A 26,085-nucleotide genomic window follows, 5' to 3' on the forward strand; every position below is an offset into this window, starting at 1 on the left:
AAGCAAATCTTTCCCGAATAACTCACAGAGAAACTCGGCGAAAAACTTCACGGTTGGTCCCTTTTCAGTCGCCTCTGGTAATCCCAGAATTCTGATGTTGCAGCGTCTGCTACGGTTTTCGAGATCCACCATTTTGGAAAGAAGTTTATTAGACTTTTCCTCTAAGCTGGAACAGAGAGTCTCCAAGTATCGAACACGACTTTCTAAATCTTCAGAAGTCGAATCGATGCGAGATAAGTGTTCAGCATGTTTGTCCACTTTATCGTTGATCCGATCCAGTTTGTCTTCTAACTGTTTGAAAGCGGTTTTAAATTCCTTTAAGATTTCATCTCGGAGCTTTCCCAGCGCAACCATCGTCTCGTCCGACGGGGTCATAGCTTCTTTTCTCCTGGATTTAGAACTCTTGCTAGACATAGTAAGTTAGATATATTCACAGGCAAGTAAGAGATACCGAAATAATTCCTAACTAAGGTTTAAAAAATGGAGACATTTAGTGCAAAGGTAGCGACAGTAACGGAACAAAAGTTCGGAGCAGCTAAACAATCACCATCTTACTGGAAGTCCTATTGTATAGATTTTAAAAATGTGCAAAAATAGAAATATTGTATATTTTTTAAAAAATGAGGTAGTGCCCAAAGCTTCAATGTCCATTTAGGAATCAGATGGCAGAGGGGAAGAAGCTGTTCCTGAATCACTGAGTTTTGTGCCTTCAGGCTTCTGTATCTCCTACCTGATGGTAACAGTGAGAAAAGGGTGAGAAAATGCCCTGGGTGGTAGAGGTCCTTAATAATGGATGCTGCCTTTCTGACACACCGCTTCTTGAAGATGTCCTGGGTACTTTGTAGTCTAGCACCCAAGATGGAGCTGACTGGATTTGCAACCTTCTGCAGCTTCTTTCAGTCCTGTGCAGCGCCCCCCCCCCCCATACCAGACAGTGATGCAGCCCGTCAGAATGCTCTCCACAGCACATCTATAGAAGTTTCTGAGTGTAGTTGTTGACATGCCAAATCTCTTCAAACTCCTAATAAAATATAGGCCCTGTCTTGCCTTTTTTATGATTACATCAATATGTTCGGACCAGGTTAGATCCTCAGAGATCTTGCCACCCAGGAACTTGAAGCTGCTCAATCTCTCCACTTCTGATCCCTCTATGAGGATTGGTATTTGTTCCTTCCTGAAGTCCACAATCAGCTCTTTCGTCTTACTGACGTTGAGTGCCAGGTTGTTGCTGAGGCACCACTCCACTAGTTGGCATATCTCACTCCTGTACGCCCTCTCGTCACCACCTGAGATTCTACCAACAATGCAACCATTGTCATCAGCAAATTTATAGATAGTATTTGAGCTATGCCTAGCCACACAGTCATGTGTATACAGAGAGTAAGGCAGTGGGCCAGGTACACACCCCTGAGGTGCGCCAGCGTTGATCGTCAGTGAAGAGGATATATTATCACTAACCCGCACAGACTGTGGTCTTCTGGTTAGGAAGTGGAGGATCCAGTTGCAGAGGGAGGTACAGAGGCCCAGATTCTGCAACTTCTCATTGTGGGACTGATGGTATTAAATGCTGAGCTATAGTTGATGAACAGAATCCTGATGTAGGTGTTCATGTTGTCCAGGTGGTCAAAAGCTGTGTGAAGAGCCATTGAGATTGCGTCTGCTGTTGACCTATTGTGGCGATAGGCAAATTGCAATGTGTCGAGGTCTTTGCTGAGGCAGGAGTTCAGTCTAGTCATGAGCAACCTTTCAAAGCAATTTCATCACTGTTGATGTGAGTACTACCAGGTGATAGTCATTAAGGCAGCCCACATTATTCTTCTTAGGCACTGGTATAATTGTTGCCTTTTTGAAGCACGTGGAAACTTCTGCCCGTAGCAGTGAGAGGTTGAAAATGTCCTTGATTACTCTTGCTAGTTGGTTGGCACAGGTTTTCAGAGCCTTACCAGGTACTCCATCGGGACCTTCTGCCTTGCGAGGGTTCACTCTCTTAAAAGGCAGTCTAACATTGGCCTCTGAGACAGATCACAGGGTCATCAGGTGCAGCAGGGATCTTCACAGCTGTAGTTGTGTTCTCCCTTTCAAAGTGTGCATAGAAGGCATTGAGTTCATCTGGTAGTGAAGCATTGCTGCCATTCATACCTCTGAGTTTTGCTATGTAGGAAGCATTGACTTGCAGACCCTGTCAGAGTTGCTGTGCATCTGATAGCGCCTCCAACCTCCTTTGAAATTGTCTCTTTGCTTTTGAAATAGCCCTCTGGTTTTCTGGTACAGGCTTGGGTTGCCAGACTTGAATGCCACAGATCTAGTCTTTAGCAGACGACGTACTTCCTGGTTCATCCACAGGTTTTGGTTTGGGAATGTACAGTAAGACTTTGTAGGCACACACTCATCCACACAGGTTTTAATGAAGTCGGTAACAACTGCAGCATACTCATCCAGATACAAAGATGAATCCCTGAATACAGTCCAGTATACTGATTCAAAGCAGTCCTGTAGGTGCTCCAGTGCTTCCCGTGTAAACCTTCTTGGTCCTCACTGCTGGTGCTGCAATCTTCAGTCTCTGCCTATACTTGGAGTAGAAGTACAGCTAGGTGATCAGACTTCCCAAAGTGATGGCGTAGAATAGCATGGTTGGCATTCTTGTTGGTGGTGTAGCAATGGTCCAGTGTATTTCCTCTGGTGTTGCAAGTGATCTGTTGATGGTAATTGCTTAGTGATTTTTTTTTTCCAGTCTAGCCTTGTTAAAAATCTCCCAAAATCATGGTGAAGGCATTGAGGTGTGCTGTTTCGTGTGTGTTGATCCCATTGCTCAGATCATCTAAAGCCTGCTTGACATTGGCCTGAGGTGGAATGTAAACTGCTACCAGATTGACCCCAGAAAACTCCCATGGTAGGTGAAAAGGACAATACTTTTCTGCTAGATATTCCAGGTCTGATGAGCAGAATTGGGACAGCACTGATATATTTGCGGTATAGTGCCGAGAAAAAGTAATAGTTCTCCAAGCTTGTTGTATCACTATTAGGGAACAATGTCTGGTACGTCACTTGTTGCTGGGTAAGGTTCCCTTTTGGCTGTCCAGCAGCATAAGGTACCTATAATACAATTGATCATCAGCTAATCATTGTCTTTTAATCTATACCCCTATTTACCTATCCCTTTACTCCATCATTCCCCCCCCCCTTTTATTATAATATGATAACCAACTAAATGGGAGTCTAAAAGGGCATCATCATCAGTCTCTCTGTGACAATTCTACAGCCAGTATTTAGGCAGGTCATCATCACACAACAATTATTACAATGAAAACAATCAGCCCGTGCAGAATATAAGCCCCCCCAAGATGATCCTAGCAACCATCCTAACCAACCCTGTCCTGTCCTAAGACCTTGCCTGAAGTCATCCAGCTGTTTCTTAATAGACTGTGTGGCATGGGTTACATTGTAGGACTCATCAGTACATGGGTGATGCATTTGTCTCCGACTATGGCGCAGACCCCTCCCTGCTGGGCCAGCTGATAATCCACAGCATACCTGGTTTGCTGTGCGTAGAGTCGTAACTCCACCAGTTTCCTGTTAACAGCCTCCATGCCTTCCACCGTACTGTTTCCCAATGCCGTTAGCCCACAAATGAGGTAGTTACGGTTCTTTGCAGCTATGACTCCTGCCGAACCCCCTAGAGAGAGAGTGCTCAGGAACCCATAGCCCAGAGAAGAGCCCAGAGTAACAGGATTTCTCCAGTCAGCACAGAATTCCTTACTCACAGCTCGAGCTATCAGTCGTCGCGGAACGTGAGCCTTCTGGGGCCAGGGAACAGAGAGTGGTCCAATTGTTCCTACCGCAAAGAGGGTAGGTAGAGTGGTGGTGGCCGTAGTATAGGTGCCGTTAAACAAGAACACGTATCTGGGCTTGGTCCGATAGCAAGAATTCTTACGAAGTACTATTTTATCATACCATAAGTACTCCTCGGGATACAGGGAGGAGTATTCAAAAGTCCCTGAACCAGCTGACACATGAGTCCCATTACAATATCCACATACATACTGAACTCCCCTTAGAGAGGGGCACGCATTGTTCTTGGATACATTCGCAAGAGAATATTCCCTTGTCTATCTTACATCAGTGGTTCAAACACTGTTTCTCCAGGCAAGGTATTTCCCGGGGTATGTTGGTGAAAATGCATTCCCAACCCTTTCCCCTAAAACAGAAGGGATAATCCCTGGTGTTTTTACAGCGTGCACTAGGTACCCACTCTTTCCCTTTTCCGGTTACATGCCGCTCGAGGGCCCCCACACAGTCAGGTTTTGTGGCGTAGTAGTCACCACCTACGCCTATCTTCTCAAAACAATATCCCCTAGCCCCTCTATCACTTTGCATTCTGCCCCTGATGTATCCTCCACTATTAGGTCACATATCTTCCAGGCTAGCCCTGATGGGTTAGCTACAAACAGTGCTTCTGCAGACTGTACCAAAGAATAACATGCAATATGGTTACCATGCAGTCGTTCATGTACTTGATAAAACAAGTTGTCCTCTTAAGGAATCAACTGCAACACACAATAAAGAAATGAGTCATCAAATGGTTAATTGCCGCCAGGAAGCCATCTTTTACAGTCACTGAGGTGTATCCAGCGTTCCTGGCCTTGTACTTTAACTGCTGTCGGCGTTTGAGGTGGTATCTGGAATGCTCCTTTCCACTGGGGTCCAAGTTTGGGACACTCCCACTCCCTGATCAGTACTGAATCTCCAATTTTCAACTCTGGCCACTCCACTCCTTGCCCTCCAGAATCCTTAAGGGTATTTTTTACCTGGGAGTGGAGAAACTTTAAGAGGACGTTAATTGGCGAAAGTACTTTTGCAATTCATCCTCCATGACATTAAAGTCAATTTGGGCGGGAGGCTGCATGTCAGCATCCCATGGGATCCTTCCAGGATGCCCATAAACAATTTCAGTTGCAGATACCCCTGTAGTGAAATGTGGGGTAATTCTCAAATGGTATAAAGCTAACAGAAGGACCTTCAGCCAGCTCAGTCCGGTTTCGGACATTAATTTAGCTTATTTTTCAGGGTGCCATTAGCCCGTTCCACTATTCCTGCAGCCTTGGAGTGGTAGGCACAAAGGAACTGCTGTTCAATGTGCAGCACCTCACATAGCTCTTTATTTGTTTTACCCGCAAAATGAGGGCCATTGTCCGAACTTAACTGTCTGGGTACCCCAAATCTTGGTATAATTTCTGTAAGCAACAACCTTACCACCGTGGAAGCTTTATTATTGGTGGTCGGAAAGGTTTCAATCCATCTACTGAGCACATCTACAATTACTAAACAGTACTTATAACAGTGTACACGCGGTAATTCAATAAAATCAAGCTGAATGCATTCAAAAGGACCATTTGGCAAGGGGGTTTTTCCTCAGGCACATTTTACTCCTTTTCCCGCATTTGTCTTTTGGCAAATCAAACAGGCTTGTATCTTTGCTGTGGCAGCCTCCTCCAGCCTTGGATGCCAAAATATTACTCATTCCCTCCTTGAAAAGGTGAATGTCCGTATGCAGGCAATCAATAAGCATTGGTAACAAAGCATCAGGAATACAAACTTGGCCAACTGGGGCCTGCCAGAGGCCTGTGGACACCGAATGCGCACATCCGTGTGTCTTCCAGAGTTGTTTTTCTGAATCAGGGGCGTCCCCCTGAAGCTTTTGAATTGTAACCCTGTCTGGAGTGCCCGACACTGGTGGCGATTTAGTTGTGGTGTAAGCCAATCACTTAGTAGTGGAAACTATAATAGTTGCCTCCTTCGTAGCCTGTTTGGCTACCAAGTCAGCCCTGTTGTTGCCTTTAGTCACTGCAGAGTCGTCTTTCAGGTGAGCCGAACATTTAATAATGGCCCATTTTTTTCGGGGAGGAGTATACTCTGGAGGAGATTCTTTCCATATGTGGCATTCTGGATGGGGGTCCTGGAGGAGGTGAGAAACCCCTGCTGTGCCCAGAGTTGTCCAAAATCATGGGCCACCCCAAATGCGTAGCAAGAATCTGTATAAACGTTGGCCCTTTTGTCCTTAGCTAAAATACAGGTGTGAGTGAGAGCAAAAAGCTCTGCTTTTTGGGCAGAGACTAGGGGCTGGAGAGCGCCACTTTCAAGCATGTGATCATCATCAACAATGGCGGAAAGTGTATGGTCATGTACTTTGGTAGAAGAAATAAACGGGCAGACTATTATTTAAATGGGGAGAGAATTCAAAGTTCTGAGATGCAACGGGACTTGTGAGTCCTTGTGCAGGATACCCTTAAGGTTAACCTCCAGGTTGAGTCGGTGGTGAAGAAGGCGAATGCAATGTTGGCATTCATTTCTAGAGGAATAGAGTATAGGAGCAGGGATTTGATGTTGAGGCTCTATAAGGCACTGGTAAGACCTCACTTGGAATACTGTGTGCAGTTTTGGGCTCCTTATTTAAGAAAGGATGTGCTGACATTGGAGAGGGTTCAGAGAAGATTCCCTAGAATGATTCCAGGAATGAGAGGGTTAACATATGAGGAATGTTTGACCGCTTTTGGACTGTACTCCTTGGAGTTTAGAAGAATGAGGGGGGACCTCATAGAAACATTTCGAATGTTGAAAAGCATGGACAGAGTGGATGTGGCAAAGTTGTTTCCCATGGTGGGGGAGTCTAGTACGAGAGGACAGGACTTGAGGATTGCAGGGCACCCATACAGAACAGAGATGTGAAAAAAATTTTTTAGCCAGAGGGTGGTGAATCTATGGAATTTGTTGCCACAGGTGGCAGTGGAGGCCAAATCATTGGGCGTATTTAAGGCAGAGATTGATAGGTATGAGTAGTCAGGGCATTAAAGGTTATGGTGAGAAGGCAGGGGAATGGGACTAAAGGGGAGATTGGATCAGCTCATGATGAAATGGTGGAGCAGATTCGATGGGCCGAATGGCGGACTTCTGCTCCTTTGTCTTATGGTCTAGCTGCAGAGGCGTTCTCCAGTCTCAGAGACTGTGGAACTGCCATCCACATAAAGGGCAAGTTGTGCTCCTGGAACAGGTGCATCGGGGCGTGGTGAAGTGAGAAAATGGTTTTGGAGCAAACAGTCACGAGGAGGCTCAGTCAACTCAGTGGGGGTCGCCTCTAAATATGTAGCGAGGTTGATGGCATTACAGTATGCAAAGGTGAGGAGTGGGTTGTTAGGTAATGCAATTTCATAGCGACTTAGGCTTGAGTAAGATATTGGGTCTGGTGGGAGGTCAGCAAGGCTACAAAGGTACGGGAAGAATACACTGTAACTGGTTGTTGGAGAGTGATGGTGGAAGCAGCCGTAACTAGGGAGTAAATGGCCAGGAGCATCTGCGAGCAGGGGGCTAATCCCTGTGCTACGGGGTCTAACTTGATGGAATAATAGGCAACAGGCCTATGCCTGTCCCCATGAACCTGAGTGAGAACTGCAGTGGTGCAGCCTTCTAAAACATTAACAAAAAGGTGGAATGGACGGTCATAGAGCAGGTGACCAAGAGCAGGTGCCCTTGAGAGCGATTTCTTCAATTCCTCAAAGGCCTCTTTCTGTTGCTCAGTCAGTTCTAGGGGCCATTTAAGCATGCTAAACGCCAGGGGACTCAAATGCTGCGTATATAGGGCGACATTCGGAACCCACTGCCAACAAAAGTTTACCAGACCAAGGAAAGCACGCATGGCTTTCCGTGTAGTGGGCATGGGGGTTGCAAGAATCAGGGGTGAACTGTCTTTCGGTTGCACTCAAAAGGGTTCCCAGAAATTTCGCTTGCCATTGGGCTCTGTACCTTTTGGGGAGGGAGCACGTAACCCCATGAGTGCAGGGCATTCATAAGTGTATTGGTGTCCTGGTCATTTGCTGTTTCTGACGGGCTTGCCAGTAGGAGGTCATCTATGTACTGAATTACCATAGAGCCCCCAGGAAATTGAAAATTTCTAAGCTGCCGATGCAAAATCTGCAAGAAAATGGTGGGAGAGTGCACGAACCCTTGGGGTAACCTAGTCCAAGTGTACTGCTGATCTTGAAAGGTAAATGCAAAAAGGTACTGTGACTCAGGAGCAAGGGGAATTGCAAAAAACACATGCTGCAGATCTACTATGGTAAAAATTTGGGAGTCTGGTGGAATGCTGCTTAAAATCGTAGCGGGATTAGGGACTATCAGATGTATCGACTGCACAATTTCATTAATCTTATGGAGGTCCTGTACTAATTGCCACTCTGGCCTTCCCGGCTTTGGAACCGGCAAGATAGGAGTATTGCAAGGGGACTGACAAGGGACTAGAATGCCCTGCTTACAGAAGGATTCTGTGAGATGGGTGATGCCGCAAACTGCTTCCTACCAGAAAATTCAGCCTGCGTCGTGGTTTCCTGGTCCCTGGCCCCTGGCTGGTTATTACCCTTCGCTGCCTCGACTGTCCCCTCGTGTGGGTGGTCACTGGGTTTGGTGGGGGTGAGTTGGGATTACCCTGGGGCAACCGCTTAGATGGAGTATACGGGGGAGGCAGTGCCGTGGGCTGGGGTCGCCAGGCTTCCTCCTACTCCTCCTCAGTCTCATTATCATCAAACAGCATGGGCAGTCCAGACAGGTCAAGAGGTACCTCAGTTTTACCTTTGCCGGCTTCACCTTTACCTTGTTGTCTATCCTTAACCCGCCTGTCTTTCGTTTCCCTATTCCCTTATTCATATCATAATCCTCACACAGTCCTTTTAATGTCTCCCATGATTTCAAATTTCCTTCATTATCACATACACTAATCCCTCTTTGACGTGCATTATGCTCCCAACTACTTTGCTTAGATCTATTATTTAATTCTTTGGCCGTTTTTCTCCAATTGGACATTAAAACCTTCCATTTTTGTCCGGCACTACGTTTCCAAATTGCTTCCTCTGGCTTCAGACATTTATCTAAGTCCCAGGTCGCACCCAAAGGCTAAATTTCACTACCTAATTTCTTATTTAGGCATGCCAATAACCTTAAGTAATCATTTTCTCTTTCAGGGTAATCTCTGCATATTTTAAATAATAGCGTGTTATTCCCAGACTTATCTAATGTTTGCCCCATGCTTCCTAATCGGGTGGGTCAACTGCCTCCTTTTCTCACATCCAGTTCAGGGTCCTGACCTTCGCGTGGGGGATATCCCCTCTTAACAACCAGTCTAAGGCTGGATGCTGATACTTCAGATTGCAGCTTTACCACTATATAACCTACAACTCCTATTCCCTGTTAATCTTGTGCCGTGTCTCTCTGCATCCACTTCAAGATCCTGACCTTCGCGTGGAGGATTTCCCCTCTTAACAACCGGTCTAAAGCAGGATGCTGAGACAGGCAAATTATCATAAGCGTACCCCCAAAGTGTATTTACAACAACTGGATAGACTGCAGGAGAGAGCCATTTCCCCTGTGTTTGGGCAAACTTCAGTTCTGTCCCGTGCTAGTCAATTTACCACGCTATGCACCCCGGCCCCCCATGTCACTTAAGGTGTTCACCAGCTTCAAATGTAATAGTTTACTGCTACTAACCCACTGCCCAATTTGTGGCGATTCACCCATAGAAAAATGTAATAGATCACTATTAATGATCCGCTGCCTAATTCTTCAGCACGCACAGACTTTAATTCTCACAATACCGCACAACCTTAAATACTCACAATATCTCGTCAGGTCCTCTGTTACCCCGAATCTGCTGACCTGTGGTATTTGGGCGATCCTCAACTCAGGTTTTGGAGTCCGTCAGAGGATTACCCGCCAGACGAAGGGGTTGTCAAGGTGGACAGTTAATGAGAGAGATCAAGGTAAATCTTACCTTGTGGGCCTATCCATCTCAAGTCACGGCCACCGAGGTGACCACTAACGCCGTCTCTCGGGAATACCTCGTCTTGGACTCCTGGCTGGCTCGCCAAATTGTCAAAGACGGATCGACCCGATGCAATAGTGCAAGGTACCATGGACTCAATAAACCATAAAACAAGTGATACTTCGTCAAACTTCACTTTTTATTCATAGCATGCTATGGGGGAAGTTACAGACTGATCTCCCAAAGAGCCAGTCCGGACACTGCTCTGCCCCCAAAGCACTATTCTTAACAATTTATACTATTGATCATTATAGGAAATATAATTACACGAGTTAATACAGTTTTAGAATAGTTTCGGTCACATGCTAAGATACAATTAGATGTAAAATCATAATTATAGTTATAATTATTTCTGCCAAGACTAGCCTGGATACAACCTTAGTTGCTCATGTTGACACCTCCCCCTACTCTCTGAACGTTCTACCTTCCCCCCCCCCCCCCCCCCCCCCCCCCCATGCCTTCCTTCCCCTATTTAGTTATGTTATACCTCAAAATGCTTTGTGTGACCAGTTAATTCCTTTTTGGATCTATGTCTAACACTATTAGGGAACAATGTCTGTTACGTCACTTGTTGCTGGGTAAGGTTCTCTTTTGGCTGTCCAGCAGCATAAGGTACCTATAATACAATTGATCATCAGCTAATCATTGTCTTTTAATCTCTTTTAATCTATACCCCTATTTTACCTATCCCTTTACTCCATCAACTCTAATTCATTGAAATAGCAAGCTAGTAAAGCCATTAATACTTTGTAAATGGTTTAGTTTATGATTAATTAGCCATTGAACTTCCATAACAAAAAAATCAAATATGCTATAAAAATTCAGCAGGTCAGGCAGCATTTTCAGAAAGAAGTTAAATTTTCATTGAATATCAGGATGCTGTTGCATTGTTATAGCTGGTCCCATTAGGATAGCCAGGCGGTAGTATTATCATTGCAGTTTCTGACAGTCTGTATCCAGGTAATGAATGGGTTCCATTTTACAGACGTCCATAAATAATTTTGTCAGTCGCTTGGACTGTGGTCGCTATCCCTCCAGAATATTATAATGAATGTCATTAAAAGTGCAAGATTGATCTCTAAAAGTGGATAAAGAAGCTAGTTTTGCTATTCATAGGAATTAACAAATGTACATGCATTTAACTTTTAAATTTAAGAATGTTATGGAAGCTCATTCATAAGCATGTCCATTAGCCAATGTAGGATTGACTGAGCTGTCCAGCTTGTGGTTTGCAGTTCTTGTACAAAATCTAATTTTATACTGTCATTGTTTGTGATACCCACTGTAGGATATGCATTAATCATTTCAGATCTTTTTGGAGTTTACTCATTCTTCTATGAACATGTCCTGTCATAACCAGTGTTCTTATTTACATTTCAATGATGTGCCATTAAGGTATTTGCTACTGTATAATTCTCCATCAGTGTGGAAAGAATTGGATTTGATGGGTCTGTGTGAATGATTGAGTTACAGAGCTATGGGGGACCTGGAGATGAAAAGGGATGCAGGTTTCCTCCATTATCCAAAGGTAGAGCATTCCTATGAAACCTTTTGTAAGCCGAAATGGCGTAAAGTGAAGAAGCAATTACCATTAATTTATATGGGAAAAACTTTTGTTCGTTCCCAGACCCAAAAAATAACCTACCAAATAGCACATAAAACCTAAACTAACATATAGTAAAAGCAGGAATGATATGATAAATATACAGCCTACGTAAAGTAGAAATACTGTATGTAGTGTAGTTTCACTTATCAGAATTGGGAAGATTTAGCCAAAACCGATTTGTAGAAAAAAAATCGGTACGTACATGCATACACACGTACATGCATGTGCGCACACCTGCCCTTGCAAGGCTTCACAGTCATGGTAGTCTTTCTCGGGGTACATACAAGTTTAAAGCGGGCACCTTTTTCCATAAAAGCGAAAATCCTCTTCGGATTTCTTTCGGTTAGTGAAAACAGGTACTAATGTAGGTCTTTCATAAAAGCCAAGTGGCGTAAAGCAAACTTTCATAAAGCAGGGGACACCTGTAAGTGATTCATCACATATAATTGAAACATTCAGCGAAATGCACCATTTGTGTCAACTCAAATCAGAGGATTTTGCCGGGCAGCCCACAGATGTGGCCATAATAACATTAGCATGCCCACAATTTATGAACCATGATCATGCATATTTGGAATGTGGGAGGGAAATGGAGCATCCAGAGGAAACCTACACGGTCATGAGGAGAACATGCAAACTCCTTACTGACAAAAGCAGGAATTGAACCCTGATCTTACAGCTGGCACTGTCATAGCATTATGCTAACTGCTTCACCACCATGCGGAGCAGCAGAGCCCAACAAAAGTCTTGTTTTGTCTTCATGCTTTCATGTATTCTGTGTCCTTTAGTTGTTTGCCTTTTTCACTCCATCCTGCTTTCTTTGTGCTTTATCATGGTTTATCAAACTTTATCAGCCAGGAGTTGTTGAAGCAGTCGTTACATACCCATGCAGTTTGTAGTGGTGAGACAATTGCATTGACTACTGGAAAATTCTAATGTGATTGATACGTGTTGCAATCGTGTGTACTGTCCACGTTTAACAATACCTGCACTGCATCATGTCCCTTTGTCATCCTCCACTGTCATGCCTGAGTCGATTTAATGTGGGTTGAAGGAGGATCAGTGACTGGGATTCACCTAAAAATTAAAATTTGTGAATCACTTGGCATTTGGAGAGCAAATGTTGGGAGTGGCTATAATGACAAAGTTCCTGAAAGAGTTGGGAAACGGGATTTAGTGCAAAGCTGCACTAAAATGGCAAGAGTTAATTTGTTTTCCATGTGTACCATGAAAGAGTACATGGAGAGGAGCTGTGATCAGATCAGCCTGTGGCAAGGAAAGCAGAGAAACAAATATGAAGTTTAAGTCTGGAACTGCAGACTAACTTCTGTTCTTGGTTATTTGAAAAATTTAACCAAGGCTACCTACAAGTAGTATTTCCAGATAGCACATGTTTTTCTAATTTAAATATAATTGATAAACTTTTAATACTGAGCTGCACCTGTTTTTCATTCTTTCTTAAATTTGGGACATCTTTGGAGATCTTCGGAGATGTTAAAAGTGCACAGCAGAAGTCAAGCATCCAACCATAGCTACAGGTCTCCTCAATTATGGTTGTGGGAGGAAAAAGATGTGAAAAACTGAATTTTGAATAAAAATTCCAAAACACATTGAATTTATTGTGATTGTGGCAGCACACTGTTAATTTAACCCAGAGAATTCCACTACAGTTACAAGTTCTCACCCTACTAAAAGGAAATACCTACAAAATTTGTTGAAGGTTGGGGAATGAAACAACAGTAATGATGTTAGAGTATTTAAGGTTTATGCATTGAAGCATACAGCCTCAAAGTTTGTGCTCATTTGAACTTGCCAACAAATGAAATCTCCTTGGGAGTAAATGGAAATTGAGATGCATATATTAAATTGCGACGCATTTATTAAATTGCAACTGAAATCAACACAGCCCAAAAACTACAATCCTCCAAATTGGAAGGCAGTGTAATGTTACATTCCAGTGGGATTTCTAAAGCACCTGATGTATGTTCTTTTGCATGCCATTCTGACTGCATCAATCTCCACAAGCAAACACATTGAATACCATCGGTCACACCCAGTGCAGGCTTTGCATTCCATTCAATTCTTGTTCCATTTGTTCAATCCAAGTTAAACAAATTTGTGAATTCTGTCTGATTAATCATTATTTAACCAAGAAACATCTTAATTTGAAGTGTATGCTGCCCTTTCCTTTTCTGTCATTTTTGCCCTTTCACCTTAAATCACCTTAATCTGGAATTAAATATTAAAAGGTTTCATCAGTGGTTATTAGGTGGAGCTAATCTAGGAGCAATGGTATTGCAGCGAAACTGGTTGCTCAATTCTTGCTGCACCCATTGAGTTTCCTCTCAGTCATGTGACCCTTGTGGCAGGTATGTGTGAAGTTAGATACACTAATGTGTCTGAGTTGACCAAGATAAGAATTATCTTGATGAGCATGTTGGTGTAACTTGCATTTTGTATGAGGCCAGTAAATGGAACTTTAGGATACACAAGGTAAAGGAAGCTTGTTCCATTTCATTGTTAAATGTATTCAGGTGTTTTCCATAGTGTAGCTTCATTGGAATGTTCCAGCTGTAAGTTATTGAGCGCATGAATTTTGAGTCATGAGTTTTTTTTATAATGAAGAACAATAGAGGGAAATGTTGCTCTTTTTTAGGTAGTTACTAAATGAATTTTGGATAGATGTTTGTCCATGTCCAAGAGAAACCTCAAGTAACATTAAAAGCTTGTGTAATTTTAAAAATTCACAAAGTACAGTACGAGTGACTTGCTGTACTTTGATTTGTATTCAAATCGCACCTCTGTAAATTGTTTTTTGCTGTCAGTAATCAATAAACAATGTAATTTAGAATGAGATTCTTGAAGCCAGGTGGAATATGGATTTGATTTTCCACCAGATCAGATATGATCTTAGTAAATGGTGAAGCAAATATGAGGGACCAAGCAGCGTGCATCTGCTGCTGATTTGTTTTTTTGCCACTCCAATAGAACATTAGAACAATAGTACAACCCTTAGTTTGTTACTTTATTGTGTTCGTGTGGGGTTCCTCAATGTGCTCTGTCTTCCTACATCCTAAAAACGTGCCGTTTACATTGATTGACATTGGTAAATTGTCCCTTGTTCAGCTAATTGGCGAAACACTCAAAGGGGGTTTGATAGACATAAGGGAAGAAGTTGAAGACCTTGTGATAAACAATACGTAATGGTGCTGATGGGTTGTTCTGTTGAGTACTGGTATATACAGATCATGAGCCAAATGTCATCCCTCTTTTCCTCATAAAGAAATTAAACTTTAAGATTCTAGTTTTAAATACAGCTTCACTGTTAAGAATCATCTAGTGAAGCTGGTTCTCCAGTTTGAATGATTTGGGTTAAATTTCGCAGAGCCATGATTATTCTTCATGGCTTTGTGATGCTGTGCTCTAACTGGACTGGAGCTGATGTGAAAGCAGTCCAGCAGAGATCATTTCAAATTCAACTCCTGTTTACAAAGTTTGTGTGATATTTTATAGTTTGACTTGGCAGCTTGAGAAGATAATTTTAGCACAGATAAGTGAATTTAATTACAGGCCTGTTGCTCTGATTGCTTTGTCATTGACATAAAGCATGTGCTTTAAAGAACATGCTTAAGTTACTTAGTGTTACTTAAGTCCTTGCCAAATGTGTCAAGGTATGTTCAGTCATGTCTAACCCTTGTAGCTCGTGATTTGAACTTCAGATCTTCGATGCTGTTTTGGTGGTTAATTTATTGATGGGAAAATTGCAATTCCTTTTTTACCATTACTTTGGCAAGGTCAATCAATGGTTACAGTGGTAGAACTTTATCAGCTGAGTATTCAGATTGACTGATACTTCACAATGGATCACAGTGCCTTAGGGGACATTCTGTTAAAGGTGGTGGAATACATTGAGTGTGTATTTTCTGCCAATAATAAATTCCAATGTTCTTATTTTTAAGGTATGCAGTTACTGTCAATGGAATCTTTTATTGCATACTTTTCGGCTCTCCCAGGGTGAAACAAAATCTTGCAGCCCCACTTTGTGTAGTGAAGGGGAACTTTTATGCTTCTGCCAACTCCATTGACAAAATTTAGTCATTTATTTGCAATGGAGAAGGATTGTGGCAGCTAGAGGGTTTAGGGCAGGGAATAGTGATACCCTGGAGCATATCAATGTTACAAAGAAGGGGACACCTTCAGAAATCATAAATAAAAATAGATGTTTTTAAAAATATAGTTGGATAACTGCTTTGTCTTCCACAGTTGCTGTCTGACTCGAGTGTTTCCAAATCTTTTGTTTTTATTACTAGTTAATATTTTAACTTTTGTCTTGCTGGATAAATGTCTGTTACATCTTTAAATAATACCAGAATTTCTCTGAAATGATGATATAAATAAGGAGAGACACAAACTGGCACTTGTGCTGGAAAGAATGGACTTTAATTCTGCACTTTTAATCAGCTTTCATGCTTAAAGCAATTTAAGACTGTAGGTTAATGTTTTCATTCAGAAGTGGTCTCTCTATGTTCATTTGAGCATTCAGCCAAGATCTTGTTCTTGATAAAAGCACTGAATGACTTCCCTAGACACACATTCTAATCAGCAGCTTGCATTTGTGTGAAGCTTATAATGCAAGGGAGCGCTGGTTCTGTCTCTGCCAATACCAGCCATGCTTACAGTACTTTCCAGTGCACATCTGTCCTTGTGTCACTTCCTTTCATGTTATCCAAAGCCCCAGTTACTCCCATGTGAACCTGTAATTTTGTTGTACTATTTCCCATTGAGTGTTTTGCCTTGACTGTTCACAACATGTTCTTGTGGGTAAATGCTGTGCAGAACACTAAGGTGCCCCTGACCTTCCAACCTGTTAACTACAATTCAGTTTTCCACTCCCACTTTAACACTCTAGTTTTGACCTTCAACATGATACTATTCCCTTCTGGATTCTCCCCCTGCTATCCTTTCTCAGAGCCCAAAATGTTTCAGTAAGATTGTCTCTCATGTTTCTGAACTTCAAAGCTGTTTCTTTAAAAGCATTACATTTGTCTTTTGTAGATCTGAATTTGACTGTGTAATTCAGATTTCATACTGATTTGGGATGCAGCATAATTAAGTTTCTGTTGAATATTTCTATACTCTGTCAAATGTTCATGGCTGGGTGATATTTGACTATCAGTTGACCCAAGTGCTGTTTAATAGGGATACATGCATGGTGCAACAGTGAGTTAAAAAAATTGTAGTTCTAGACAAAAAAGAATAAAAATAGTGCAGCTTTGTATAACTGAGTTTATGAATCAGTACCTTTTGTATTTTAAAAAAGCTCAAATTGGGAGACACAAATCCTGGAGATACTTAACAAGTGAGAAGCCTGTGGAGAAGTAGTTATTGTGCTGGGGTAAAAAGTGACTTTTTTTTAAACAAACAAGTTTAAGTTTCAGAGTGAGGAAGAAATGGTAAGAACAAAGGGAATATCTGCCATAGATTGGGAATCAAGGTTTTCTGGTTGATGCAGATGATGTTGTATGACCATGTTAAAGGAAATTCTGAAACCTGTAAGTAGTATTTAATTTGCAGAAGGTTGGGGGGAGGGGTGAGTTGACAAAGGGAATGCAATAAAATTGATAATCCACTCTCCAGTTATTTAGAAATCCCAATGGCTCAGCAGTGTTCTCTCTCCATTCATTGGCCTCATTCTTGATCTTGTATGCACCAGAAAACGTGGAGGTCCTGTAAGGAGAGATGTAGACTGGGTTTATTCTCACTGAGACAGAGGGCTGAGCGTGGTGTCATAAATCGTCGTAAAATAACGGGCATAGATATGGTGAATAGCTTTTTTCTTCAAGTGTTGAACAAGTGGACACAGGTTTAAGGTGAGAAATACAAAGTTTAATCACAATTGTAAGCAAATCAAATTACATATGAATAGTTGATATCAGAAATTTGCCAATAGTTGGCACAGATTTGTTCAGTATATTTAAACTACGGGAAAAGTTCACCATTAATGTTTCAAAGTTGTGCTTAATCTTTTGAGAAGGCATGCAGAAATGTTCATGTATGGCCACATGTATATTGCAAGTTCTATCTGTATTCTTGACTATCCTGGTGCAGAACCAGTCAATAAAAAGCTTAAACCTGTCTCATTATGCATTGAGCAACTTGATGGAGGAAGAGTTAGATAAATTTAAACAAAATGTGTTTCTGAAGATAAGTGAATGTGACTGGGCTGTGTGGTTTAAAGCTTAAGTTGTTCATTATAAAACGACATTGAACCAAGTAGTTCATGACCAGAAATACCTATTAGTTGCATCACAGAACTTGTGTGGCGTTATCAGGAGATAAAGTTCTCAGCAACCTAGGTGTGTGATAAGCCAATGAATGTGGATGTCAGTGGTATTGCTGTACCTGCAGCATTTGTAGTCTAAATTCTCTAGGGTGTCCATTCATCACTGGAGACCTTCAGGGTCACTATAAACAAGTATAGAACATTGTCAATGGGTTCTGTTGTCAAACTACAGGAAAGCTGTGATAGCATTACAAAGAGTCCCAAAGAGATTGGCTTGGATGCTCTCTAGAGCAGAGGGCTTTACTTGCGAGGAGAGGTAAGGTTTATTTTTGTTGGCATAGAGTGTCTTTTATCTAGGATGGTGGGGGTGGGGAAGTCTTGAGTTAGAGGGCAGAGCTTTAAAATGAAAGCGGAGAAATTAAAAAGATGCTTTTCCACAGAGAATGGTGGAGCAATCTGCCAGATAAAATTACAGTGTAATTAGATGGCAAAGAATTGGGGATATGAGCCTAATATGGACAAATGGAATTAGCATATCATAAAGCAGCATCACAGTTGGCTTGGATGAGTTGGGTCAAGGGTCCATTTCTGTGTTGTGACACTTTAATTCTCTTCAGTCAAATCTCTTTAATGGGTGTTTGAGTAATTGAATGGCTGCAACATAAAATTCAAGAATCAACTTTTCTGCATTTAACTTGGTACATCAGAGTTTGATTTGGTCATGTAACCTTTCCACCCTACTCTGCCAGGTAGCGTGATCATAGCTAATCTGCTCCAGCTCTCATCTTTTCAGGGGTAGTTGTTCATACCACATGATTCCCTGATGTTTCTGTAAGTAGATGTTGATGGATTACTGCAAATAAAACAAGTGTAAATTGAAGGACCTGTGAAAACAATCTTCAGCAGAATTTGAGGTTATACAAACCGTTGTTTGTGGTGAGTAAATATGAAATCTCAAAAGTGAGTGGAGCCTGTTGGGACTTTTAGCAGAGCTTGAGTTCATTAGGTAATCAGGTACTTGACAAGGGCCAATAGAACAAAGTTAGGTTTAAGTGACACAGCCACCTTTGGAGTGGGACTTTGTTGGAGTGGGAAGCTTAAGGCTTTGGTTCAAGAGGCTTCAGCGTGAAGAGGTAGAGGCTAATCACAAACAAGAGAAAATCTGCAGATGTTGGAAATCCAAGCAACACACGGAAAATGCTGGAGGAACTCAGCATTTATGGAAAACTGTACAATCAATGTTTCAGGCTGAGACCCTTCATCAAGACTGCAGGAAAAAAAAACCTCTTTTTTCCCCTCCAAACCTGAAGAAGGGTCTCGGTCAGAAATGTCAACTGCACTCTTTTCCATAAATGTCTGGCTTGTTGGGTTCCTCCAGCATTTTGTGTCAGGTGGAGATGAAGTTTCTTTGTTGCCCAGTTAGAGGAGTGAGAATGGCAATCAAGACAATGGAATATTCCTCTTGTGGGATGTGAGAAGACAGAACTCCAGACATCCCTGATGACGACACCTCCCAAGAAATACATCCACCTGCAGCTTCTTACAGACTGTGCTAGGGAACTGGATGAACTCTGATCATTTTGGTGGCAGCAGAGTTGCTGATACAAAATACAGGGAAGTAGTTGTGCCTAAGGTGCAGGACACGAATGAGATGTCAGAGAACTGGAGGATATCTAATCCAGAAAGGCTCTAAGAATAGGCTGATGAACCTGGTGTCAGGAACGGGTAAATTATTGCAAGCTATTCTTGCGGACAGACTATGTAAGTAATTGGATAGACATGGCCTGCTTACCGATAGTTAACACAGGTTTTGTTAGAATCAGTTCAAGATCACTGACATACTGTATGCCATGAAATGTATTGTTTTGTGGCAGCAGTTTACTGCAATACATATTTAAAAATATGATTTACAATAAGAAATGTATAAACAAACAAGTAGAGCAATGTAGGGAGGTGGTACTCATAGACATTTTGGAAATCTAACGGCGAACGAGAAATATGTGCCTTTGAGCACCTGTCCTACCTTTCTGATGGTAGTAATGGGAAGAGAGCATGTCATAGGTGGCAGATGTCCTTAATGATGGATGCTGCCTTTTAGAGGTGTTGCCTTTTTGAGTCCTGAAGAAGGGTCTCAGCCTGAAACATTTGACTGTTTATTTCCATTGATGCTGCTTGAGCTGCTGATTCCTCCAACATTTTGTGTGTTGTCTTTTGATGATGGTGTGGTAGATCTTTCTAACCAATTTTAGCATTTTTGGAGGAGGTCACAAGGAAAATTTAAGAAGGAAAGGCAGTGGACATCTACATAGACTGTGGCAAGGCCTTTGATAAAGTGGGAGGCTAGTCAAGAAAGTTCAGCCTCTTGGCATATGCATGAGGTAGTAAATTGGATTTGACATTGGCTTTGTGGGAGAAGGCAGAATGGTAGTGGATTAGTTGCCTCTCTGGAGGCCTGTGACCAGTGCTGTGCTGCAGGGATTGGTGCTGGGTCTGTTTGCCATCTATATCAACAATCTGAATCAGCAATCTGAATCTGAATGTGGTAAACTGGATCAGCAAATTTGCAGGTTACACCAACATTGGGGGAGTAGTAGACAGTAACAAAGGCTATCAAAGCTTGCAGCGGTGTCTGGACTAACTGGAAAAATGGGCTGAAAAATGGCAGATGGAATTTTCATGCAGACAAATGTGAGCTGTTGTACTTTGGAAGGACAAACCAGGGTAGGACTTACACAGTGAATGGTGCGGCACTGAGAAGTGTGGAACAACAGAAGAGTCTTGAGAATAAAAATTCCTAATTCTTTGAAACTGGCATCATCGATCAATGGGATGTAAAGAGAGCTTTTGGCACATTGGCCTTGATAAATGAAAATATTATGTACATGAGATGGGATGTTATATTGATATTGCATAAGATGTTGGTGAGGCCATTTGGAATATTGTCTGAGGTTCTGGTCATCAACCTGCAGGAAGGATCAATAGCATTGAAAATTGCAGCAAAGGGTTGAATTGATTAGGACTTTATTCCTTGAGCAGAGGAGAATGAGAGGATATTTTAAAGTTCAAATTAAATTTATTATTAAAGAACTTGTATGTCATGACATACAGCTCTGGCATTCATTTTCTTGCATGCATTCATACCAGAAACACACTAGAATTGTTGAATGACTGTATCCGACAGGATTATCAAACAACCACAGTGGAAAAGTAACAGCAAACTGTGCCAGTAGAAAAATAAAGAGGAAAATAATAAATAAGCAATAAATATTGAGAACACGAGATGAAGAGTTGTCCTTTAAAATGAGTCCATTGGTTGTGGGAAGTTATTCTCACTGGTTTAAGAGGCTGATGGTTGAGGGGTAATAACAGTTCCTGAACCTGATGTTATGAGTCCTGAGGCTCCTGTTGCAATTTCCTAATGGCAACAGTGAGAAGAGAACATGACCTGGGTGGTGGGCTCCCTGATGATGGATGCTGCTTTCCTGCGACAGCGTTTCGTGTAGATGTGCATTACCCGTAATGGACTGAGCTGTATCTGCACAACACACAAAAATGCTGGAGGAACTCAGCAGGTGGCAGCATCAATGGGGAAAAAAGTACTGTCAGCGTTTTGGACTGAGACCCTTCAGCAGGAATGGAGAAAAAAAAGATGAAGTAGATTTAAAAAGTGGGGGAGGGGAGAGAGAAACACAAGGTGAAACGGGGGGGGGGGGGGTGATGAAATAAAGAGCTGGGAAGTTGAGATACATGGCAGGAGAGGGGTGAGTCTGATAAGAGAGGACAGAAGGCCATGGAAGAAAGAAAAAGGAGGGGAGCACCAGAGTGAGGTGATGGGCAGGCAAGGAGAAGTTGAGACAGGGAAAAGGGGATGGGGAATGGTGAAGGAGAGATGGGTGGACCATTACTGGAAGTTGAAGAAATGGATGTTCATGCCATCAATTTGGAGTCTACCCAGTTGGAATATAAGGTGTTCTTCCAACCTGAGGGTGACCTCATCGCGACAGTAGAGAAGGCTATGGATTGACAAATCGGAATGTGAAGTGGAATTAAAATGGGTGGCCACTGGGAGATCCTGCTGCTTCTGGTGGGTGGAGCGTAGATGCTTGGTGAAACGGTCTCCGAATCTACACTGGTTCTCACCGATATAGAGGAGGCCACACCAGGAGCACCACCACAGGTGAAGTGCCGCCTCACCTGCAAGGACTGTTTGGGGCCCTGAATGGTATTGAGGGAGGTGGTGTCAGGGCAGGTGTATCACTTGTTCAGCTTGAAAGGATAAATGCTGGGGGAGATCAGTGGGAAGGGAGGAATGGACAAGGGAGTTGTGTAGGGAGTGATCCCTGCTGAAAGCAGAAAATGTGGGGGGGTGGGGTGCAGGGGAAGATGTGCTTAGTGGTGCAACCCTGTTGGAGATATGGCAGAAGTCCGGAGTTTTATGTGCTGGATGCAGAGGCTGGTAGGTTGGTAGGTGAGGACAAGAGAAACCCTATCCCTGGTAGGTATCCATTACATTTTTGTAGGCTTTTCTTATAAGAGCATTGGTGTTTCAGTACCAGGCTCTGATGCACTCAGAAATTTGAAGTTTCTGACCCTCTGCACTTCTGATTCTGCCCCCCTATTGAGGACTTGTTTATGGACCTCTGTTTTCCTCTTTCTGAAGTCAATAATCAGCTCCTTGGTCTTGCTGACATTGAGTGAGTGGTTGTTGTTGTGGCACCACTCAGACAGGTTTTCAGTCTTTCGTCTACCTGCTGATTTGTCACTACCTCTGATCCAGTCAATGATAGTGGTGTCATCAGCAAACTGAAATATGACATTGGAGCTGTGCTTAGCCACACAGTCATAACTATAAAATGAGTAGAGCAGGGGACTAAGCCCACAGCCTTGTGCACCTGTGCTGATGGAGACTGTGGAAGAGATGTTGCTACTCTGAACTGACTCTGGTCAGCAAGTGAGGAAATCGAGAAACTAGTTGCACAAGGAGGTATTGTCGATTTGAAGCTTATTGATTAGTATTGAGGAGATGATAGTATTGAATGCTGAGCTGTAGTTAATGAAGAGCATCCTGATGTCTGCATCTTTGCTGTTGAGATGTTGCAGGGTTGAGTGAAGAGTCAATGAAATGTATTTGCTATTGACCTGTTGTGATGCTGGGCAAATTGGAGTGGGTCTAGGTCACTTCTCAGGCTGGAGTTAATGTTTCATCACTGGCTCTCAAAACACTTCTCACTGGATGTAAGTGCTGCTGGATGATGGTCATTGAGGCAGGTTACAATATTCTTCTTACAGGTTTGCATAAATATGAGGGCTATAAATAGGGTAAATGTAAGCAGGATTTTTCCATTGAGGTTGGGTGAGACTAGAACTAGAGATCACAAGATGAGGTGAAATGTAAAATATTTACCTTCAAGAGGTCCACAACCTTGTTGTAAGGTTTGGAGGCTTGAGTGCCTCAATGATCCAGAGAGCTATGTTGGTTGGAGTCAGTGCCTTCTGCATTTGCTTTTGATAGGGTCACCCACACCAAACAGGTCAAATGGTCAAGGCCAGATTTAGACTGGTCCACTGATCCTCAAAAAAGGTACAGAAACAGCAATGAAGAATCCTCCTTTATCTGTGTTTGTCTGTATGGACAGACAAAGATGGAGGACCTTCATTGCTGCTTTAAATGCCAGTGGCGTAAAGGGCAGTAAATAAAATATTTGAGCAGAAACTGAGGGGGATTTTCACTCAAAGGGTGGTGTGAATGTGGAATGAGATGCCAGTGTTTGGGCGTTTAATTATAACATTTAAGAGAAGCTTAGTAAGAACATGGAATGGCGGGTTATGATCCAGGTGTGGGTCAATGGGACTCGGCAGAATAAATTTTTGGCATGGACTAGATGGGCTGAGGGTTCTTTTTCTGTGCTGTAGTGCCCTATTGACTCTAATTCTGTAAGCTATTTTGACCAATCTATAAACTGTTATGTTCTGACCAACCAGCAATGAGACTCTTGTCCCATATCAGTATTGGATCATGTTGCCAGGGTGGTTAAGAATGAGTATTGTATTGTTAACCACCTTTGGTTGGGGTATTGAGTTCAAGAGCTGCAAGGTAATGTTGTGGAAGCTTTAGAGAAGGTGCAAAAGAGATTTACCAGGATGCTGCCTGGATTCGAAAACTTCTTGTGGGGATAAGTTGAGGAAGCTAGAGCTGTTTGGAGAGGAGGAAGATGAGAGGTGACTTGATTGAGGCGTTCAAGATGACAAGAGCCAGATGGGCAGTCAGAGACTTTTTCCCCAAGGTGGAAATGGCTGATGGAAAGGGGTATAACTTTAAGCTGTTTGGAGGAAAGTATCCATAACCTATTCCTTATATGGGGCCCAAAACTGTTGACAATACTTGAAGAGCAGCTTGACCAGTGACTATTAAAGCCTCAGCCTTATCTCCTTGCTTTTATATTCTATTCCCCTTGAAATAACTGCCAAACTGCCTTCTTTACAACAGGCTCAACCTGTAAATTAAGCTTTTGGGAGTCTTGCACAAGGACTCCCAAGACCCTTTTGTTACGTATCCCGTAACTGGGTCACTTACCAGCAAAGATAGAGAGGTCCGTTGAAGTCTGATGGTACTATTTTTAACGGTATTTATTGATAAAAATACACAAAAATAATATCAATGCAAGCATACATATAATATACGTCGTCAATACTAAATCTAAAAGCGCAGGTATAATAATATTCAATAAGAAATAGCTCTATTGTTGTCTAGGGGATAATGTATTGTCCGATGGAAATATAAAAGTCACTTTAGTTCATTCAAGCTGCAGCTTTTGGTTGGAGAGAAAGACGGAGGTTTAACTTGCCCATTCCTTTTATGATGTCAATCCTTCGAGAGTCGTTGGGGGCTGATTTCCCCTTTGTTGTTAGCTAAAGCCGTGCTTCCTTGGTAAAGGCCCACCAATTCTGAGGCAAATGGAAAAGGACGCACATGGGCTTTTCCACCGGCTTTCGCTATTACGCTGTTACAGGAGTTCTAGCATTTCTTCTGGTGTGTCTGAGGGGCTGTTCCCCAGTCCCTCTTTTATCCTGACTCACAGGGTCTCAGATGTCAATCAGGGTGGAATGATGCCATCCCCCCAACCAGCCCACGTTGCCTGAGGGCTTTCCATGAAGTACAGTACTCAATACACAATTCCGTCTCCAAAAGACAATGACCTGTTTCGTGGCTTTGTATCGCTGGGGCCAGGACATTTCAAACGTCTCTCTCTCATTTCCTGGGTCTCCTGCCCTGACTTAATAGCGATCTTGCGATTCTCAAAAAGGAGGGGGCCATGGGCGTAACACCCCCTTTCTTCAACGCATTTTTTACCATCGGAGAAAAACGAAGTAATACAGAGTCTTACAGGATTTTAGAATCTAACACAATACAAAAGTTTTTTTTTCTCTACAGAGTAATACAGTTATACATTCAATTCAGTATCTAGATGGTTACCAATTACATTGTCACTTCCTTTAATATCTTAACATTTTGTACCTTACTAAAGTCTGGTAGCATCAGACTCCAATTTAATAACCACTTATTTGTAGGTCTTATTTTTCTTTAGCAAACAAAAACTAAAGAGTTGTGATCTTAGCTTACGGGTATACTACAAAAGTTCATGCAAATACTAATCTTTATGTTGCTTTCAAACTTAATAGGCAGGCTTCCATGGGGGTTGTCTTTTATTATTCACATGCTTTGTCGAAATCCCTTAAAACCGGCTTCTGCTATTTAAAAATGGCGTCCCCATTAACCCTCGCCTCTTTTCCGGTTAATTCCCACGTGGGGAGCTTGTGCACCCTGACGAAATAGGCTTTCGTCTGCTCCTTCCATAGGAGTTATTTTATCAACAATGTGTCCCAAACTTCGACCATCTTCTGAATTTCCACCCAATTCTTTAAGTTTACGCAAGTTGCTAGTTTTCTCTTCAGGACCCTTCAGGCTATTAGTTTTCAGTTCAAACAGCATTTCAAATTCTGCCTTTTCACACCACACTCTGGAATAACAATAGCGTGTGGGGCCCCGTTACCTTCCAACTCAACCTGTAATTGATTCACAGGCTTTGTGGTGCCACGCCATTGTCTCTGTAGCCTGGTTGCTGCCTTTGATATCAGTCCAGCCTTTAAATTTTCTTCATTCAATTTGGGAACTACATATTTCCCTTTTCCTTCAATAATAATATTCATCTCCCCACTAACTTTTAACACACCTTCGAGCACAAACACCTGGGAACTCTCACTTCCCACTATTACCAAGGTTAACCCTTTCTTCACTGAACCAAGTCTATCTGACCCACAAGGACTGCATTCCTT

At 42.4% G+C, this 26,085-nt stretch overlaps 1 protein-coding gene across 8 annotated transcripts in view; it reads left to right on the top strand.

Annotated features, from left to right (window-relative positions):
- tjp1a (tight junction protein 1a) overlaps window positions 1–26,085 on the top strand; it is a 230,430-nt gene that overhangs the window by 47,017 nt on the left and 157,328 nt on the right. The window contains exon 1 of one of the 8 annotated variants that reach the window (XM_073024730.1): window positions 13,943–13,961. The exons of the other annotated variants lie outside the window; for them this stretch is intronic. The gene's annotated coding sequence lies outside the window, so the exon portion shown is untranslated. Of the gene's footprint in view, window positions 1–13,942; window positions 13,962–26,085 lie in introns of those variants that run through there. 8 annotated transcript variants of the gene reach the window in all.

Source organism: Hemitrygon akajei, chromosome 21, assembly GCF_048418815.1.
Source record: "Hemitrygon akajei chromosome 21, sHemAka1.3, whole genome shotgun sequence".
NCBI lineage: Eukaryota > Metazoa > Chordata > Chondrichthyes > Myliobatiformes > Dasyatidae > Hemitrygon > Hemitrygon akajei.